The sequence below is a fragment of the Monodon monoceros genome, unplaced genomic scaffold (assembly GCF_005190385.1).
Source record: "Monodon monoceros isolate NGI ecotype Baffin Bay Population unplaced genomic scaffold, NGI_Narwhal_1 Super_Scaffold_2, whole genome shotgun sequence".
NCBI classification, from domain to species: Eukaryota; Metazoa; Chordata; class Mammalia; order Artiodactyla; family Monodontidae; genus Monodon; species Monodon monoceros.
The window spans coordinates 47,400,545-47,422,967 of record NW_021703776.1 but is presented as its reverse complement, the minus strand read 5'-3'; the positions used below and the strand labels follow the sequence as shown (position 1 = coordinate 47,422,967).

At 38.3% G+C, this 22,423-nt stretch overlaps 1 non-coding gene across 1 annotated transcript; it reads left to right on the top strand.

The window, feature by feature from the left end:
* Positions 1 to 770: 770 nt before the first annotated feature.
* LOC114902189 lies at positions 771 to 877 on the top strand. Its single transcript, XR_003795412.1, has one exon. It is a non-coding gene; the product is annotated as a U6 spliceosomal RNA (small nuclear RNA).
* The last annotated feature ends 21,546 nt before the right edge of the window (positions 878 to 22,423 follow it).

The following is a 22,423-nucleotide window of genomic DNA, read 5'->3' as shown; positions in this document are numbered from 1 at the left end:
TATATTAAAGTATAATTAAACGTTATACATCAAAAAAAGCAAAAATGACTGCAGTTTTAACATAGTCTTCAAAAACAAAATTGATTTGTTAATTTTTTTTTTTAATTGAAAAAGCCAAAGCAGTGTTTTCAGGCTATTTCTGAAGATCTTTCCAAAATAAAATAATTGCCTTGGGGGTATAGTAGTTTATAGTAATTTTACAACACATGGCTTACACATTATGTTTTCTCATTTTAACATAAGTTTTTGAAGTCCTTCTCTTGAAGAACTATTTGAGTGCTATAGCTCCTGGATTTGGTTAAGAATAGTTTTGTATTATAACCACTGAGGAAGCAGAACTGCCTGCTTCATAGGATAACTAAATTGATGAGATTGACTTATGACAGTGACTAACAGTATCAAAATTGAAAAGAGTAAACTTTTCCATTATGGTATAATAGATAAGAATTTTATTAGTATATTTCCTTGGATTAGATTACATCATGGACAACGAAGGCATCAACAAATCTCTTGACTCTCAATTTATTGTGCACAATCTCATAATATTTTATATGAATAACATTTACTCTGTACAAAATTATCTTTTCATTTGATAATTCTCATGAATTCCTTATATAGTAATGAGCTAGTTCAGGAATATAAAGTATATCAAAGTAACCTAAAATATTTCTGGCATCTCTCTTTTTATAAGATAAATGTGTAAATCACTGTGATTTTCCAGGGGCTCTTTGAGAAATCCCAAATATAATTTTAATTTTGAAAGACATCTAATGCTCATTTTGGCAACTCATAAACTAAAATTGGAATGATATAGAGAAGATTAGCATGGCCCCTGCACAAGTATGACATGGAAATTTGTAAAGTGTTCCATTTTTTCAGCAAATGGTGCCAGGAAAACTGAATATTCACATGCAAAAGAATGAAGCTGAATTCTTACCTTACACCATATACAAAAGATTAACTTAAAGTGAATCAAAGACCTAAACATAAGAGCTAATACTGGACTTCCCTAGTGGCGCAGTGGTTGAGAATCCACCTGCCAGTGCAGGTGGGGACACAGGTTCAATCCCTGGTCCAGGAAGATCCCTGGATCCAGGATGCCATAGAGCAACTAAGCTCGTGCGCCACAACTACGGAAGCCCACGCACCACAACTACTGAAGCCTGTGCGCCTAGAGCCCGTGCTCCGCAACAAAAGAAGCCACCACAATGAGACGCCCACACACCGCAACGAACAGTAGCCCCCGCTCGCCGCAACTAGAGAAAGCCCACGTGCAACAACGAAGGCCCTACGCAGCCAAAAAAAAAAAAAATTTGGGAGAAAACATATGGGAAAAGCTTCATGAGTTTGAATTTGGCAATGATTTCTTGGATATAACACCAAAAGCACAGGCAAAAGAAGAAAAAATGGATAAATTGGACTACATCAAAATTTAAAACATTTGTGTATTCAAATAACACTATCAAAAGAGTGAAAGGGAAACCCATGGAATGGGAGAAAATATTTGCAAATCATGTATCTAATTAGGGGGTAACATCTAGAATATATAAAGAACTCCTACTATTTAACAACAAAAGAAATAAACAACTAGATTTAAACATGGACAAAGGAATTGAATAGACAATTCTCCAAAGAAGATATACAAATAGCCAATAAGCAAATGAAAAAAATATTGAAATCACTAATCATCAGAGAAATGCAAATCAAAACCACAATGACATATCATTTCATAACCATTGGGATAGCTATTATCAAAAACCAGAATATAAGTGTCGACAAAAATGTGGAGAAACTATAACCCTTGGCATTGCTGGTGTGAATATAAAATGGTGTGGCCACTATGGAAATTGGTATAACAGTTCCTAGAAAAAAATTAAACATAAAATTACCATTTAATCCAGCAATTCCATTTCTGGGTATATACCCCACAGACTTAAAAGCAGGATCTCAGAGAGATATTTGTACACCCATGTTCGTAGCAGTATTATTCACAATAGCCAAAAGGTGAAAGCAATCCAAGTGTCCAATGAAGGATGAGTGAATAAACAAAATGTATTATATACGTACATTGGAATATTACTGAACCTTAAAAAGGAAGAAAATTCTGACACATGACACAACACAGTGAAACTTGAAGATATTCTAAGTGAGATAAACCAGTCACAGTAGGACAACTACTATATGATTCCATTAACTACTTATGGCAGTCAAATTCACAGAGACAGAAAGTAGAATGATGGTTGCCAGGGGCTGGAGGGAAGGAGGAATGGGGGGATATTGTTTAATGGGTATGGAGTTTCAGTTGGGGAAGATGAAAAAGTTCTGGCAATGGATGGTGGTGATGGGTGCACAATATTGTGGAGTAACTTTTTGTACTTGATGCCATAGAACTGTACAGTTAAAAATGGTTACGATGGTAAACTTTATATTACATGTATTTTACCACAATAAAAAAAAAATGAAAAAGACATCCTAAAAGTTTTATTTTGGTTTTCCCTGGTGGCGCAGTGGCTGAGAGTCTGCCTGCCGATGCAGGGGACACGGGTTCGTGCCCCGGTCTGGGAAGATCCCACATGCCGTGGACCGGCTGGGCCCCGTGAGCCATAGCCGCTGAGCCTGCGCGTCTGGAGCGGGTGCTCCACAATGGGAGAGGCCGCAGCAGTGAGAGACCCGCGTCCCGCAGAAAAACAAAAAAAAAAACACTTCTAAAGAAGCTTACTTCAGAAGCAAATCTACATTATCAAGGTGAAATCTTGGACAATTCCAACTGGATTCATAATTTTGGTTTAAAACAAAGTTTCTTCACTTTGGCTTTGTTGACATTTTAGGCCACATAACAAGAATTTAAAAGATTAAACTCTATGAAAAGACATCTCTCATTACATTTTCATTTAAACACACTTCATTATTTTTTTAATCCTAAAAAAACTTGTGGAAACAAAGATAATTTACTGGATCCATGGAAATGATGTAGGAAATCTTAAACATTTAAATCATGAAAAATTAAACTCATACTAACTAAAATATTTTGCTAAACATTTTTACATGTTGATAAAATTAGTAAGACATTATGTTGATTTAAAAGCTACAGTTAAATTACTCTAATTTGTCCAAAGAATTGTCTATCTAAGAAGAATACCTTCCTGATTTTTCATATATAAATAAGTCTCTGTAATAATATCAAGAATTTTACCGAGGTATGCAGGTTTACACCAAGGTAATATAGCCCATGGGTGGCAGAGCCAGAGTCTGAACTCAGGGATTCTGGAACCATAGATTGTGCTCTTAACTATTATGCTATTTTGTTGTATTTGAAATAAAGATTTTTTTTTTAAACTTCCAGAAAAATAAAAAAGAATTTAAAGACTGTGAAATTTGGCCAAAAATTCTCAGTGTTGAGTTTTTCTTTCTAGCTGGGAGCCACATCCATTACTTAAAATCACAGCTAACTTTTCTGCTGAGTTTCACTCTTGGCGAGGAAAGTCATACAAAGCAGCACAAACAATCTAATATTTCCCCTTTTTTTTATTTTGGAAACTTTATATCTACACTAGATATTCTAGAATTTACACATCATTACAGAGCAATGTTCATGAACAAATTAACTTCTAAAATTCCAAAGAGAAGGGAAAAAGAAAGGGAAAGAAGAAACAAGAGGAAGCCAGCTTACGATGGATAAAAAATTATCAATAAAAGGCTAATTATCTAAGCTCTGCAAGCAAGGGAAAGGGGTCAGATGAAAGAAACCCTATTTTTACAGATATACACACAAGAGAAAAAAGCACTACACTTTATTTAAACAATAACTAGGGCCTTTAACCATTCCATCAAAACTTATGATTAAAAAGCTGGTACTCAGTAATCACCAAAGTAGGAAAACTTGAGGGGTGGATCTCTTAAGTTCAAAAGTAACCTCTTTCACATGTAGCTGTCCAGTTTTCCCCAAACCACGTAGAGACTGTCTTTTATCCATCATATATTCTTGCCTCCTTTGTCATAGACGAATTGACCATATGTGTGTGGGTTTATTTCTGGAATCTCTATTCCATTCCATTGATCTATGTGTCTGTTTTTGTGTCAATACCAGGCTGTTTTGATTAGTGTGGCTTTGTAGTGTATTCTGAAGTCAGGGAGATTGATACCTCTGGCTTTGTTCTTTTTCTTCAAGATTGCTTTGGTTATTTGAGGTCTTTTGTGGTTGCATTATTTGTTCTAGTATTTGTTCTAGTATTTGTGGTAGTATTATTTGTTCTAGTTCTGTGAAAAATATCATGGGTATTGACATTTCACTTACATGTGGAACCTAAAAACTAAAACAAACAAATGAATATAATAAAACAGAAACAGACTCAGAGATACTGAGAACAAACTAGTGGATACCAGTGGGGAAAGGGGTTGGGGGGAGAGGCAAGATAGAGGAAGGTAATTAAGAGGTAGAAACTACTAGGTATAAAATAAATAAGATACAAGGATGTAATAAATAAGATACAAGGATGTACATGGGGAATATAGCCAATATTTTATAACTGTAAATGGAGTATAAACTATAAAATTATCAAATCACTATGTTGTACATTTGAAACTAATATAATATTGTAAAACAACTGTAATTCAATTTTTTAAAAAGTAACCTCTTGTTTGGACACACAAATCAGAGAATCTCCTCCCAAGGTTTTCTTCCCATTTGCATCTTGTTCAAGTCAGAAATTCCCTGAAATGGCCACAGTAATTCTAAAACCTCCTTGGTGAAATAGGCTGATGAGAGAAATATTCACACGAATGAAAGCATGAAGGCAGCACATGTGGGCCCCAGAGTGTCAAAGAAGACCTCATGAGAACTGCAACACTTGGTGAGAATCTGGCCAATCACCAAGTCTCACAGGCTTCAGACTTCCAGCTCCAAGCAAAAGAAACAAAATTAAGTGACTATCAAAGAAACACAAGCGAGACGAAGGAACAGTTTTATTAGCTTTGGATAGGTGGCCCAAGGCAAAATTGGTCCTATAAGGATGTGGGTCTGATGAGGCATTTTGAACTTGTCAGTACTCAGGGATGGATTGAGAAACAAACTATTAAACCTATGCTAATCCTTTCCCCTCTGACTTTTCTCTTATAGCCTCACAGCAAAAAGTGACAAGAACAGAAAAAGAACCCAAACATTGTGTTATAAATAACAAGCTAGGTTTCCCTCCAAATGTGAGTTTTCAAATCTGACCAGATAGACAAAGATTCCCAGGAGGAATCCTCTCATTCCCAGGACACAAAATAAACTCAGTTTTAGTGAGCTTCACATAAATCTATTGGGCCTGAGCACCAATGCAGGACCTATTTGACCACTGCAGTGGGAGAGGTCCCTGAACATGAGGTTCAGGAAGCCTCAAGGGTCCATGTGGCTTCAGAGCTGAGGGCCTTGCGCTGTGTCAGCCAGCGGGTCTCAATCAGATCTTCTTGTGTCTTCAGGGTTGTCAGTGTCAATTCCACAAAAGAACATCAGAGAAACCTACTGATCAAGCAAAGCTAAGTTTATTAGAGTTACTGTCACAAGGGGGAGCACCCCCATGATAGTCTTCGTAGTATATCAGAAGGGAGATTTCAAGAAGTAGTATTTGTAGGGTTTAAGGAGCTGGGCTTACAAGGTTTAGAGCGTCTTTCATGGCAGTTCATTATTGTGACAGTTTGGACACAATACTTTAGGATTGTGGAGGCAGCAAGGTGTTTTGATGAGTAAACTGCTGAAGGATTAGGAAGCTGTTTGCCCAAGCCAGCTAGCAAGTATTGTCTCAATAGGAGAACTGTTTATCCAAATGAGCAAAGTATTTACCTGGATAAAATTGGCTTGTAGAAATTCCCTGAACAAATAGTTAAATTTACTGATTTATAGTCTTATCTCCTTGGGCCAGAGTTCTCTAGAACAAACAGTTGTGTTGTGATGGCACAGGTGGTCTGAGGTCTCAGAACCTTTCTGTTCTGTGACCTCTGCTATGGCTTGCCCAGTGGTATACCTGGAAAGTATCATTGCTTTCAGATGATTTCCCATAAAAATTAGTAAATATCTTTCAGAGGAATACTTTTCTTCTGTTTCCTCAGAATATACCCTTTCTTTAGAATGATATTATCCTTTCATTGGTCTGGAAATGTTTCTTTTCCGCATTTTCTTGCAAATGGGGTACTAGCTGTTAACAGATTAGAGTTAAAAGAGGTTTTGCCAGGGTTTGGATCTCAGATTCTTTCCAGCTTCTGTGGATACACTGGTCTATCCTTCCTTAATCTGCTCCCATTCATAGACAGCAAAAATTCATCAAACTTCTAAAGCTAGTAACAATTTCTTCTGACTTTAATATTTTGCAGGTATTGCCATAAAAATCTAGGTTGAGAAAAATTAACAGTTTGATCTTATGACCCTTTTGTAAAGCAAACAAGTTGGACATTTTCATTCTAACACGACCGGTAAAATAGAAAATAAGATTACAGATGACAAAATCACTCTGGTCACTTTGTAATGTGACTGTTTCATTATTTGGATTAGAGCAAAAATGTTTTTTGTCCTTTTAACGAAGTGAAGCAGCTTGAATGGGAGCCTGAAATACATATTTACTGCTTTCATTTATTAAAACAGAGAATTAAAACCTAAATTGGACTCGCTAAATATTAGAAACATTTCTATAACCCATCCAAAAGAGCTTTTTAATTTGACAAGACAGATTAAGAGGCAGACACCGACAGGCAACACAGATACATAAAGAACATGATCACATTGTGTGTCCAAGTGTTGAAAGATTTTAAAAGTCAAGAGTGCAAAAGAAAACAAAGCTATGAGGATGTCTGGAAGTTAATTAGATATCTTCTAATATGTAAAATAATTAGAATCCTAGAAGATAGAAAGATGAAAAGAATGCAAGATATGGTCAAGTCCAGAGGTTTTTCAAGATAGGAAGCTGTTTAAGTATTTTAGGACACGAAGTGAAAAGCCAAATGAGATGACGAAGCAAGTGGCCACAATCTTAGTGGGGGCCACACAGTCCTTTTAGAAGACAAATGCAGGCATTTCCTGATTAATGTCAGTAAACTATTCCTGACAATCTGCAGTTATGCACAAAATTGTTAACAGAAGCCTATGTCCAATTATTTTAAACAGGAACACTTTTAATACGTTAACCATCAACTCAATGCCTCCAACCAATTTCTTAAAATACAGAAAACAATTGCATTTGAGTAACAGACTCTAACATTAGGGTGTGAAATTACTGTAATTAAATATTGTATTGTGTGCAGTAGTGCTTCCATACTTCTCTTTACCCTACGGACATCATAAGAGTCACAATAAAAAGAGTTTTTATTCATGTTATGGTATGCTTGTCAAGGCTTCTACACTGATTCTGTCATTCTGTCAGTTGTATTTGGATCACAACTCAAAGCTTTTCCCTCTCATCATTTTGATAAAAAAAAAAAATTGCATTGAGCTTTGGGGATATAAATATACATTTGTTCCCATATAAGCCCCAGCCTAAAATATTGTTTTGAGAGATAAATGTTTTATGAAGTTAGGAGTATTAAGATCCAAGAGGCATCCTAGTGGGAAAACCATAACTGTGGAGAGAATCAGCAGTTTATGCCTATATTAGAAAAACTGTGACTTATTTGAGGCTTAAATTCGTGGACATGAACTATGTGAAACTCTTCTCCATCCCCTTTTGAAAGGTATAGTGATTATAACTAAGACTTAGTTTGAGCTCCCTCACTGTTGTCATTAAGTTTGAGCTCCCTCACTGTTGTCATTAAGAATCATTCTAGAATTTTGCCTTAAATAGGAAGGAAACTCTGACACACTACAAGGATAAACCCTGAGAGCATTAGGCTAAGTGAGATAAGTAAGGAACAAAAAGACAAACACTGTATGATGCTCTTTATATGAGGTATCTTGAGTGGCCAAATTCATGGAAAGAAAAAGTAGAAGGGTGGTTGCCAGAGTCTGTGGGGAAGGGAGAAATGGGGAGTTGTTTTTTTAATGGATATAGAGTTTCAACTTTTTCCAGGTAAAAAAGTTCTACAGATTGGTTGCCCAACAGTGTTAATATACTCAACATTACTGAAGTGTACACTTGTGGTACAAATGGTAAAGATAGTAAATTTTATGTTATGCATTTTTTACACCAGTAAAAAAGAAAAAAAGAGGGGGAAAAAAGAATCATTCTAGAAGCTCACCTTATGCAGAAGGCACTTCTAAACATTTTTGGTATGACATAAATGTCTCTTTACTGATTAAGTATCTTTTCGCCCAGGGAGAATTAGGAGTATGTATAAAAATCTTCAGATAATAAAATCCATAGTGTCAATATTTTGCATTAAGGAATCTTGCATATTTGCCACTATATTTTCTTATTTACCTGTCTTAATACCCTTGTAATTCCATTTTCTAAAGTACTTGTGTAATTGATTTAGGCGTGTGGTATTAAATTCAATTCTTACTAAATTTATGTACATTCTTTAAAAATTCAAGATAACTTGAGGTATTTATAAGTTTAATTTATGAGATTAAGCAGAGTTAAGTAGCCAGGAAGACTGTATTTAAGTTAGACAATGGTTTTGCTGAAAAGAAAATTGAACATTTTAATGTAAAATGTTAAACGTAAAAGGAAATTTAATAAACTAAGATGTCTAAGGGAATTTAATAAGGTGCTGAAATCTCCCTTAAAAGCGATTGTAAAAATTTGCTACACTTTTAAAAAGAATTCAAAGACTATAAAGGTACATTAAAAGCTTAAGACAAAATCAAGTAAATAAAATATTCACTTATAAAGAAACCTAAGTAAACCTCTAAATGGTCTTTTCTACACATAAAAGCTGTCCTTGAGGGCATCAAAAAAAAAAAAACCCTCACTTTCACACAGGCAATAATAGCGAACATAAAGAAGAGAATGAGAGCTGGGTGCAGCCGCTATTGAGTAGCTGTTAACTGCCACCGACAGTGTGAGCAAGTTAGGTATTCTGCAGAACAGAAACAGAACTAAACTCAGCGACTGCAGCAAACCACGGCTAAAAAGGGAGATGCAGAGTATTCGTTTTCCTATTTAAATTTTATCGAACCCTTCTTGATAATTTTTAACCTCAGAGCCTTTCCTCAGTTCTTTATTCATTAATTGCCTCACCAGCAGGCAGTTTGCAAGTTCTCGGGTCATCCTGAGCCTGTGGGGCGCCAAGGCTACCAGGAGCCTTGATAATGAGCAGCTTAATTCTCTCTTCCTCTCCGGAACTGAGTAACTTATAATTCTGCTCAGGTGCAAAAGCAGTTTGTCTCCAGTTCTCAAAGATTTTTTCACAATCAAAGATAGATTTTCTTTTCTTTTAAGTAGTCTGCAAAGCACCCTGCTCAGTAACATGTACATTTAATAATTTGGGGGGAAGGTAATAAGGATGACCTGGTGTGATACCATTTTAATGAGCCAGTTTCTCTCTAAGGAAGCTCTGGGCTTTGGTGAATCTGGGGCACATTTTTAAATGAGTCAGAATCACTTATTGATCACCCTCTGTGGGTAGATGACTGTGTTAGTATTATTGACAATCTAAAAGGTAACAAAAGAAAAAGCCTTGGACTTCAAAGAGTTTCTAACAGCCTTTTTGGAATATGGAACACTTCTGGGCAGGCAAGCCCAGGGCGACATGCTGCAGCCATATGTCGCTTCAGGGCTCTGAGTCACACAGCAGGATGAGAGGAAAGGAAATGAGGACAAGTAGGCTATAAAAATGAAATTGTCTCCAAAGAAATCCTCAGACCAGTGGTCTAATGGAACATGTCAAGCAGGGACTGGAGAAACCCATCCAAAATTATACCTCTTACTAACCACAGGACTTGGTCCAACTATCAGTTCAACAAAGACTTTTTAGATTAAAAAAAAAAAACAACACAGCTTCCCTGGTGGCGCAGTGGTTAAGAATCCACCTGCCAATGCAGGGGACACGGGTTCAAGCCCTGGTCCAGGAAGATCCCACATGCCGCGGAGCACCTAAGCCCGTGCACCACAACTACTGAGCCCATGTGCCACAACTACTGAAGCCCGTGCACTTAGAGCCCGTGCTCCGAAACAAGAGAAGCCACCGCAATGAGAAGCTCGTGCACCACAACGAAGAGCAGCCCCCGCTCGCCTCAACTAGAGAAAGCCTGCGTGCAGCAATGAAGACCCAACATAGCCAAAAATAAATAAATAAAATAAATAAATTAACAACAACAACAACAAAAACCACTGACTTCATGGAGAGGCTGAAAATACAGACAGATAATGCCAGAACATGTATCACGTAGAGCTTGGCCCCATGCCTCTACAGCAATCAGCCCGAACGATCAGGACACGGTCAACGACTGCTACCTTCCTCTCATTTTAGGCCCTTGTTTGTTGCTCAGGACCAACCAGAGAAAGCCATATAAGATTCCCAAATCAGTCATGTAGGACGACCCACTTCTCATTAGCTCACTCTGGCTTCCCCATGCTGACAGCCTCCAATCAGCACACTGGAGGCCTATCCATTTTTTTTTCTTCACTATCAAGCATCCTTGCCTGTCTTGGAGTCTCTGCTAAAAGCAAGTGATTGGGGCTGACTGCAATTCAGAGCTGTAGCAAGCTCTGAATACATCGCCTTCTAAAATTCTAATTTGGGTAGTCCTCATTTATTTCCAAAGTTCTGCTGGAGACGCAACATAGATACTGTCTGCTCTGCCTGTGGCCCCAGACCCCAGCCTTTGACCAGACGCAGGACCCAAGGAGGGAGGCCCAGGTGTCTTGCTACTCATGGCCTGTGGAGGGCACGCTGGTGTGGTGAGTCAGCACCAGGTCTGAACTCTGCTATCTTTGCAGAGTTCCTCCGCTATTTATCCTCAGTTTATTAGGCACGCTTTGTTACTGGTTCCCATTTGTTTGGCATCCTTGGTGGAATCAGGTCATTCCTTTTCATCTTTTTTGCAAGGTTGTGTGCTTTCTGTTTTGTGTTGTGCTGTCTACAAGTGTTGTTTGTTATAAGAGAATTGCAGGTTAAAACACAGGTCTGGGCCCAAAAAGCCTGTTCCAGCTTACCTCACAGACCGGTGGATTTGCTCTTCTTACTCAGGTGTCCATTTGGACGAATTCTGCTGAGGGTCACCAAAAACCTGATGAGTTTTTCCTTCCATCTTGACTTTTTATCTTGAGAGCTTGGCTTTGATCCAGATAGAGTGTTCACTCTGGTTTTCTGCCTGTGGGGTGAAGAGTTGTGGGGGGGGGAATGAAGATTATTGGGTCTGCATTTGGAGGTAGCCAGCCAACCTTCACGTTAGGGGCCCAAAACATGAGGCGCACAAGCATCACATTACTACTGACCATTGCCAGCTCTCATGGCATCACTGAAGCCTAAATCCTCTCCTCGGGAAAGAATCTTTCCTCTGTGTACTCTCATTACAATCCTTTTTCTTGAGCCTCTCCCTCTAAATGGCACAACTTCACCAGGGATGATCTGGGCCTTCAGGGGCACTCTGGGGAATATTTAACTTGAATGAAATTGTTCACTTGAGAGGTGCCTTAGAAAAGAAAAGGTATATGATTTCTCAGGCCTAATGGGCAGCAGTTCTCGACTGGCACGCAGAGACCTCTAAATGAAATCCTGAATCAAAAATTGCTTCACTAAGAGTCTTTAGCCAAAAACAACGAGAATTTAAAGAACTCAAACAAAAGCAAACTAGTCTCATTTCCCTAGTAGGTTCTCCAGTTGCCTCCTTATATCCCTTCCCAGCCCCCAGCCCCCATCCTCTGATCTCCTTCTTCGTCTTCCCTGGTCCAGATCCTCTTCCTCCTAACAATGACTCTCCAAAGACCCTGAAATACCACTTGCTTCTAAAATCCATGCCTCCCATGAGCCAGGTACGCAGACAACTATAGAATTTAAACCTTTGAACAGAGGTGAATTAAAAGCTGTAATTAAGGATTTCCCTAAACCCAGACGAGACCAACAACTATTCACAGATGAATTTAGAATTCTTTTGAATGCATATGACCCAGGGTTACCTGGCCTCGATCAACTTGTACACATGGTGTTCAGAACTTCAGATGATAAATCTTAGATAGCAAAAGTTGATTGAACCAACTCAGAAAGGAACCTACAAGATCTCTCTCCTGACAGTAAACCCAAGGGTCAGAAAGAAGCTCAAAAAGGGGACCAAGGTATCCTAAAAGCCATATCTGAAACATTTCCAATAAAAATTGTTTGGACCGTAATTGAATTATACAAACAGAAAAAAGATGAAACTATAGGAACAGTTCCTCAATCAAGATTTAAAAGAGCTAAATTTCTCCTGTGATTCAGTTCTGACACAATACATAGATGATGTCATACTTTGTTCAGAGAACAAGGAAGCCTGTAAAAAAGATGCCATTTACAGTCAGAGCAGAAAAAAAGACATCACGTTTCCAAAGATATTACAATTTTCCAAAACACCACTCATTATTTAGGGCATGACCTAATAAAAAGAGAAAAACACTCTCTCTTAATTAGACTAAAGACATCCAAACTTATCCTACACTCCTTATAAAATGACAATTGAGAGAGTTCCTAATTTAATTGTGTATTGCAGATATCGGGTGCCAAATCTTTTTGAGTTTGTAACACTTCTCTATGAATTGAAGATCTTGCAGTACAGTTGACTATGGAGATAATTGAACAATCCCCAATTGGTGAAGATCTGGATCTCTAGCCTTCCCTAAAGTGGTCAACCTCTCACAAGTGATAGAATGACCAAAGTGTGGGGAGGAAGGGACTGAGAGACCAAATATACAAGTGGACAATGGCCAGATCATATATGCAATCCCACTCTGACCCACAATTTCTGCTGCCGTCGGCCCAGAAGGATCAAAAATTGGCCAATGACTGCGAGCTTTCCTAATTTTTGCCCTAGCTTCCAACTCAGGAGGAAACAGAGGAAGCTAAGTAATCTCTACCAAACTAATTGCATAGGATGCCCCATTTCTAGTTAGCCTCTTGTTTCCTCTATAAAGCTTTTGCATTCCCCTGTGTGCCTTTGAGTCCCTATCAAATGCAAGGAATGGAGACTGACTGCCTTGCTATAGCAAACTCTGAATAAATAACCTCTGTTTATTCTCAACTTGGGTTGTCTTTGTTTATCTCCACATCTGCACTCAGAAACTTCCCATTTGAAAAATTTCGGTTTCCAGCTATCAAAGTTCCTGAGTACCATCAATCACACCTGGAGCCAAGGTAAAGATGATGCTACTGGATCCCCAATTGCAAGGTCAACACATCTGAGTGAAAATGCCATTTTGTCTCACTCTACCAAAGACACAGTCAGTGAAATACTACCCAGCCCTGCAGGAAAGATAACATAATATCACCATCAACGTTACAGAAAAATTATCCCCAAACTAGAAATCGGCAAAAGCAAGTATTGGGTATTCATTCCCCACAGTGCTGTGCTTGCAGCTTTAACTTCCTACTGCCTGCACTATTTTATAACTCTGAAGGGACAGGGGTTAACGTGCAGAATTTTTGGTCAGTAGAGATGTAGATAACTTCTATGCTGTATCATTTATTGTCCTGTAAGATATGAAACAGCTTAGTATATACCTCAGAAATCTAATAGTGATATTCTTTTGTTAGATTAAAATTTAGATTCCTGGCTCCTCAAATACTCTCTGGACTAGTTTTAACATCTTATCGGTTCCCTCATTGATTGATAAGTTGAATAAAATCTCCGACATGTGTTCATTTGATATTTTCCTGAGAGACATGATTTTACTTTTTGAAAATTATACTTTAACCATTAAAAATTTGAGCTCTTAAGCATCATATACTTTTTTCCCTTAAATATTGTAATATGATAATATGCACTAATAGCTCTGCTAATATTGAATCAACCTTGCATTCCTGGGAAGGGATATGATATTGTGGTGCTAAATTCTAATTGCATATATTTCTATAGAGAATAATAGCATTTATAAATACTAACAAATAATTTTCAGCAAAAGGGACATTTATACAAATGTAAAACTAAACACATATTAAATAATTTATTTTATTCCTATCATATGAGAAAACCAAACAGATGTTATCACTAGTTCACAGGAAAAGTTAAAACACAAAGTTAGAAAAAAAGGAGCTCCAGAGACGGGCGCGAGCCGCAGCTAACAGCGCAGACCCCAGAGACGGGCATGAGACGCTAAGGCTGCTGCTGCCACCACCAAGAAGCCTGTGTGCGAGCACAGGTCGCTATCCACACCTCCCTTCCGGGGAGCCTGTGCAGCCCGCCACTGCCAGGGTCCTGTGATCCAGGGACAACTTCCCCGGGAGAACGCATGGTGCGCCTCAGGCTGCTCCAACGTCACGCCGGCCTCTGCCGCCGCAGGCTCGCCCCACACTCCGTATCCCTCCCTACCCCCGGCCTGAGTGAGCCGGAGACCCCTAATCAGCGGCTCCTTTAACCCCGTCCTGTCTGAGTGAAGAAAAGACGCCCTCCGGTGACCTACACGCAGAGGCGGAGCCAAATCCAAAGCTTAACCCCGGGAGCTGTGAGAACAAAGAAGAGAAAGGGAAATCTCTCCCAGCAGCCTCAGAAGCAGCGGATTAAAGCTCCACAATCAACTTGATGTACCCAGCATCTGTGGAATACCTGAATAGACAACGAATCATCCCAAATTGAGGAGGTGGACTTTGAGAGTAAGATTTATTATTTTTTTCCCCTTTTCCTATTTATGTGAATGTGTATGTGTATGCTTCTGTGTGAGATTTTGTCTCTATAGCTTTGCTTTCACCATTTGTCCTAGGGTTCTAACCATCCGTTGTTTTTTTTAAAAAATTTTTTTCCTTAATAATTATTTTTTTATTTTAATAACTTTATTTTATTTTACCTTACTTTATTTTCTTTTCTTTTACCCTCTTTCTTTCTTTCTACTTTTTCTCCCTTTTATTCTGAGCCGTGTGGATGAAAGGCTTTTGGTGCTGAACCCAGGAGTCACTGCTGTGCCTCTGAGGTGGGAGAGGCAACTTTAGGACACTGGTCCACCAGAGACCTCCCAGCTCCACGTAATATCAAACGGCAAAAGTCTCCCAGAGATCTCCATCTCAACACCAGCACCCAGCTTCACTCAATGACCAGCAAGCTACAGTGCTGGACACCCTATGCCAAACAACTAGCAATACAGGAACACAAACCCACCCATTAGCAGAGAGGCTGCCTAAAATCATAATAAGTCCACAGACAATCCAAAACACACCACCAGACGTGGACCTGCCCACCAGAAAGACAAGATCCAGCCTCATCCACCAGAACACAGGCACTAGTTCCCTCCACCAGGAAGCATACACAACCCACTGAACCAACTTTAGCCACTGGGGACAGACACCAAAAACAACGGGAACTACGAACCTGCAGCCTGCAAAAAGGAGACCCCAAACACAGTAAGAAAGCAAAATGAGAAGACAGAAAAACACACAGCAGATGAAGAGGCAAGATAAAAACCCACCAGACCTAACAAATGAAGAGGAAATAGGCAGTCTACCTGAAAAAGAAATCAGAATAATGACAGTAAAGATGATCCAAAATCTTGGAAACAGAATAGAGAAAATGCAAGAAACATTTGACAAGGATCTAGAAGAACTAAAGATGAAATAAGCAATGATGAACAACACAATAAATGAAATTAAAAATACTCTAGAAGGGATCAGTAGCAGAATAATTGAGGCAGAAGGACGGATAAATGACCTGGAAGATAAGATAGTGGAAATAACTACTGCAGAGCAGAATAAAGAAAAAAGAATGAAAAGAACTGAGGACAATCTCAGAGACCTCTGGGACAACATTAAACGCACCAACATTCGAATTATAGGGGTTCCAGAAGAAGAAGAGAAAAAGAAAGGGACTGAGAAAATATGTGAAGAGATTATAGTAGAAAACTTCCCTAATATGGGAAAGGAAATAGTTAATTAAGTCCAGGAAGCACAGAAAGTCCCATACACAATAAATCCAAGGAGAAACATGCCAAGACACATATTAATCAAATTGTCAAAAATTAAATACAAAGAAAACATATTAAAAGCAGCAAGGGAAAAACAACAAATAACACACAAGGGAATCCCCATAAGTTTAACAGCTGATCTCTCAGCAGAAATTCTACAAGCGAGAAGGGACTGGCAGGACACATTTAAAGTGATGAAGGAGAAAAACCTACAACCAAGTTTATTCTACCCAACAAGGATCTCATTCAGATTTGATGGAGAAATTAAAACATTTATAGACAAGCAAAACCTGAGAGAGTTCAGTACCACCAAACCAGCTTTACAACAACTGCTAAAGGATCTTCTCTAGGCAAGAAACACAAGAGAAGGAAAAGACCTATAATAACAAACCCAAAACAATTAAGAAAATGGGAATAGAAACATACACATCAATAATTACCTTAAATGTAAATGGATTCAGTGCTCCCACTAAAGACACAGACTGGCTGAATGGATACAAAAACAAGACCCATATATATGCTGTCTACAAGAGACCCACTTCAGACCTAGAGACACATAAAGACTGAAAGTGAGGGGATGGAAAAAGATATTCCATGCAAATGGAAACCAAAAGAAAGCTGGAGTAGCAGTTCTCATATCAGACAAAATAGACTTTAAAATAAAGACTATTAGAAGAGACAAAGAAGGACACTACATAATGATCAAGGGATTGATCCAAGAAGAAGATATAACAATTGTAAATATTTATGCACCCAACGTAGGAGCACCTCAATACATAAGGCAAATACTAACAGCCATAAAAGAGGAAATCAACAGTAACACATTCATAGTAGGGGACTTTTAACACCCCACTTTCACCAATGGACAGATCATCCAAAATGAAAATAAATAAGGAAACACAAGCTTTAAATGCTACATTAAACAAGATGGACTTAATTGATATTTATAGGACATTCCATCCAAAAACAACAGAGTACACATTTTTCTCAAGTGCTCATGGAACATTCTCCAAGATAGATCATATCTTGGGTCACAAATCAAGCCTTGCTAAATTTACGAAAATTGAAATTGTATCAAGTATCTTTTCCGACCACAACACTATGAGATTAGATATCAATTACAGGAAAAGCTCTGTAAAAAATACAAACACATGGAGGCTAAACAATACACTACTCAATAACGAAGTGATCACTGAAGAAATCAAAGAGGAAATAAAAAAATACTTGAAACAAATGACAATGGAGACACGATGACCCAAAACCTATGGGCTACAGCAAAAGCAGTTCTATGAGGGAAGTTTATAGCAATACAGTCCTATGTTAAGAAACAGGAAACATCTCGAATAAACAACCTAAACTTGCACCTAAAGCAATTAGAGAAAGAAGAACAAAAAAACCCAAAGTTAGCAGAAGGAAAGAAATCATAAAGATCTGATCAGAAATAAATGAAAAAGAAATGAAGGAAACGATAGCAAAGATCAATAAACCTAAAAGCTGTTTCTTTGAGAAGATAAACAAAATAGATAAACCATTAGCCAGACTCATCAAGAAGGGAGAAGACTCAAATCAACAGAATTAGAAATGAAAAAGGAGAAGTAACAACTGACACTGCAGAAATACAAAAGATCATGAGAGATTACTACAAGCATGTATATGCCAATAAAATGGACAACCTGGAAGAAATGGACAAACTCTTAGAAATGCACTATCTGCAAAGACTGAATCACGAAGAAATAGAAAATATGAACAGACCAATCACAAGCACTGAAATTGAAACTGTGATTAAAAATCTTCCAACAAACAAAAGCCCAGGACCAGATGGCTTCACAGGCAAATGCTATCAAACATTTAGAGAAGAGCTAACACCTATCCTTCTAAAACTCTTCCAAAATACAGCAGAGGGAGGAACACTCCCAAATTCATTCTACGAGGCCACCATCACCCATATACCAAAACCAGACAAAGATGTCACAAAACAAGAAAACTACAGGCCAATATCACTAATGAACATAGATGCAAAAATCCTCAACAAAATACTAACAAACAGAATCCAACAGAACATTCAAAGGATCATACACCATGATCAAGTGGGGTTTATCCCAGGAATGCAGGGATTCCTCAATATATGCAAATCAATCAAAGTGATACACCATATTAACAAATTGACGGAAGAAAACCATATGATCATCTCAATAGATGCAGAGAAAGCTTTCGACAAAATTCAACACCCATTTATGATAAAAACCCTGCAGAAAGTAGGCATAGAGGGAACTTACCTCAACATAATAAAGGCCATATATGACAAACCCACAGCCAACATTGTCCTCAATGGTAAAAAAGTGAAATCATTTCCACTAAGATCAGGAACAAGACAAGGTTGCCCACTCTCACCACTATTATTCAACATAGTTTTGTAAGTTTTAGCCACACCAATCAGAGAAGAAAAGGAAATAAAAGGAATCCAAATCGGAAAAGAATAAGTAAAGCTGTCACTGTTTGCAGATGACATGATACTATACATAGGGAATCCTAAAGATGCTACCAGAAAACTACTAGAGTTAATCAATGAATTTGGTAAAGTAGCAGGATACAAAATTAATGCACAGAAGTCTCTGGCATTCCTATACCCTAAGGATGAAGAATCTGAAAGTGAAATCAAGAAAACACTCCCATTTACCATTGCAACAAAAAGAAAAAAATATCTAGGAATAAACCTACCGAAGGAGACAAAAGACCTGTATGCAGAAAATTATAAGACACTGATGAAAGAAATTAAAGATGATACAAATAGATGGAGAGATATACGATGTTCTTGGATTGGAAGAATGAACACTGTGAAAATGACTGTACTACCCAAAGCAATCTACAGATTCAATGCAATCCCTATCAAACTACCAATGGCATTTTTCACAGAACTAGAACAGAAAATTTCACATTTTGTATGGAAACACAAAAGACCCCGAATAGGCAAAGCAATCTTGAAAACGAAAAATGGACCTGGAAGAATCAGGCTCCCTGACTTCAGACTATACTACAAAGCTACAGTAGTCAACACAGTATGATACTGGGACAAAAACAAATATAGATCAGTGGAACAGGATAGAAAGCCCAGAGATAAACCCACGCACATACGGTCACCTTATCTTTGATAAAGGAGGCAGGAATGTACAGTGAAGAAAGGACAGCCTCTTCAATAAGTGGTGCTTGGAAAACTGGACAGGTATATGTAAAAGTATGAGATTAGATCAATCCCTAACACCATACACAGAACTAATCTCAAAATGGATTAAAGACCTAAATGTAAGGCCAGAAACTATCAAACTCTTAGAGGAAAACATAGGCAGAACACTCTATGACATAAATCACAGCAAGATCCTTTTTGACCCACCTCCTAGAGAAATGGAAAGAAAAACAGAAATAAACAAATGGGACCTAATGAAACTTCAAAGCTTTTGCACAGCAAAGGAAACCATAAACAAGACCAAAAGACAACCCTCAGAATGGGAGAAAATATTTGCAAATGAAGCAACTGACAAAGGATTAATCTCCAAAATTTACAAGCAGCTCATGTAGCTCAATAACAAAAAAACAAACAACCCAATCCAAAAATGGGCAGAAGACCTAAATAGACATTTCTCCAAAGAAGATATACAGACTGCCAACAAACACATGAAAGAATGCTCAACATCATTAATAATTAGAGAAATGCAAATCAAAAGTACAATGAGATATCATCTCACACCAGTCAGAAGGGCCATCATCAAAAAATCTAGAAACAATAAATGCTGGAGAGGGTATGGAGAAAATGGAACACTCTTGCACTGCTGGTGGGAATGTGAATAGGTACAGCCACTATGGATAACAGTATGGAGGTTCCTTAAAAAAAACTACAAATAGAACTACCATATGACCCAGCAATCCCACTACTGGGCATATACCCTGAGAAGACCATAATCCAAAAACCTAAGTGTCCATCATCAGATGAATGGATAAAGAAGATGTGGCACATATATACAATGGAATATTACTCGGCCATAAAAAGAAACGAAATTGAGCTCTTTGTAATGAGGTGGATGGACCTAGAGTCTGTCATACAGAGTGAAGTAAGTCAGAAAGAGAAAGACAAATACCGTATGCTAACACATGTATATGGAATTTAAGGGAAAAAACGTATCATGAAGAACCTAGGGGTAAGAAAGGAATAAAGTCACAGACCTACTAGAGAACGGACTTGAGGATATGGGGAGGGGGAAGGGTTAGCTGCGACAAAGCGAGAGAGAGGCACGGACATATATACACTACCAAACGTAAGGTAGATAGCTAGTGGGAAGCAGCCGCATAGCACAGGGAGATCAGCTCGGTGCTTTGTGACCACCTAGAGGGGTGGGATAGGGAGGGTGGGAGGGAGGGAGATGCAAAAGGGAAGAGATATGGTAACATATGTATAACTGATTCACTTTGTTATACAGCAGAAACTAACAGAACATTGTAAAGCAATTATATTCGAATAAAGATGTAAAAAAAAAAAAACCAGAAAGTTATATGGAGTAAAGGAATGTTGAGAGGATTTGCAAAATGGGGGCAAAAATGTTTTTTCCAAAGAGGAGAGGAAATCAAAATCATTACCAGACAAGGCATTATTTACATATTTATAAGCTACCCAAACATAAACAGAAATGCAGGATAGTTCAAAGACAATGAACAAGGCTAGAATCTGATGACTTGGAAGGGTATAATACAGATGATGCACAGTCTCCATGGAAACACAAAAAATTTTTTGACATAATGATCGATAAAATTGGTCTGTTAGTTAACATTTTTTCTGCAATTTTATTGCATTTTCGTATTGTAAAGGGAAAAAGAAGTTTCTCCAACCCTTCCATTACAGAAGAATTTCAAGACACATGGACATCAGTGAAAATGGTGGACTAAAAACCTCCAGGTGCCTGGCTCTCCCAAGAAACATAAAAAAATCTGGGAAAATCTTTCAGAATTAGCCTTTTATGAAGACTGGAAGATAGAAAAAGATTTGCAGCAACCAGAGGAAAGGCCACAGAAAAGGTAAGAGAATTTTGTGACAGTTAACTTAGCCTTGCATTGCCCCTCTCCGCAGTACAACAGCAGTCTTGAAGATAGTAACCTGTGTTCCTGATGTGGAAACATGATTCCAGAGTGAGCCAAGCAGACTTCGTGCCTGGAAATGGTGTTATTTTTCTTTTGGCCTGTTCTTGGGTTCCCTCAGGACTGATGCCAGGGGGCTGCCTTTGTTTCACGTCACTTGGAACCCTCTCAAGGTGAGAAGCAGCTACATGGAGGATGTTTCTCTGAACACTGAAAGTCAGGAGAATGAGCTTCTGCCAGGTGGAGCAATAAATATATTTATCAGTTGGGACAAAGGATAGACACACAGAAAGCCAGGAATAAAAATTTGGAGAGTGAGACTCTTTGGGGAATATGGGCTCTGAATAGCTCTTGCCTGTAATGGGGAACCTAGGAAACCACTTATGTGCCCAGGGCAGGATGCCTGCTCAGAAAAGAACTGAGAAGACCATAACCTTTCACTTCTGGCTATTCTTTAGGTTCAGTGAAAGCCGGAAGTGAAGTCTAAGTGGGAGTTAAACAGACTGGCTAATTAATGAAGGAGTGCCTCAACATAGTGCTGGTCTTCAAAGACCTGGGGGGTATTGTCCCCTCCCCTCCCTTCCCTCCCTCCTTCCTTTCTTTCTTTCCTTCTCTTCCTTCCTTCCCTTCCTCCCTCCCCTCTTTTTTTTTCTTTCTCTTCCTTCCTTCCTTCCTTCCTCTCCCCTCCCTCCCTTGCTCTCCCCTCCCTCCCTCCCTCCTTCCTTCCCTCCCTCCCTCCTTCCTTCCTTCCCTCCTTCCTTCTCCAGGAGTTTCAGAAAATCTTAAACTAACTAAAACTTACTAAAACAACTAAACTATTGGAACAGAGACTTCAAAGACACACGTGACAAAGAATACAGTCTTTACAAAAATACTGTAGACAAGTCACTAAAACAAACAACTACAACCCACAGCAAGCAAAAACAACAAATCCTGGAGAGGGGAATATTAATTTCCAAACTTACCACATCATTATATTCAAAATGTCTATTTTTCAAGAACAACAAAAAAATTATGAGGTATACAAAGAAAAAAAATATGGCTCTTTCACAGAAAAAAAACAAAGAAATGAACACAGACTGCCCCTGAGGAAACACAAACATTGTACTTAGGTAGATGAAGATCTTAATAAATGGGGGTACATGTGCTCAAAGAGCTAAAGAAATCCATGGACAAAGAAATAAAGGAAATCAGGAAATACTGATTTTTTTTTTCTCTTTCTGACTCACTTCACTCTGTATGACATTCTGTAGGTCCATCCACCTCACTACAAATAACTCAATTTCATTTCTTTTTATGGCTGAGTAATATTCCAT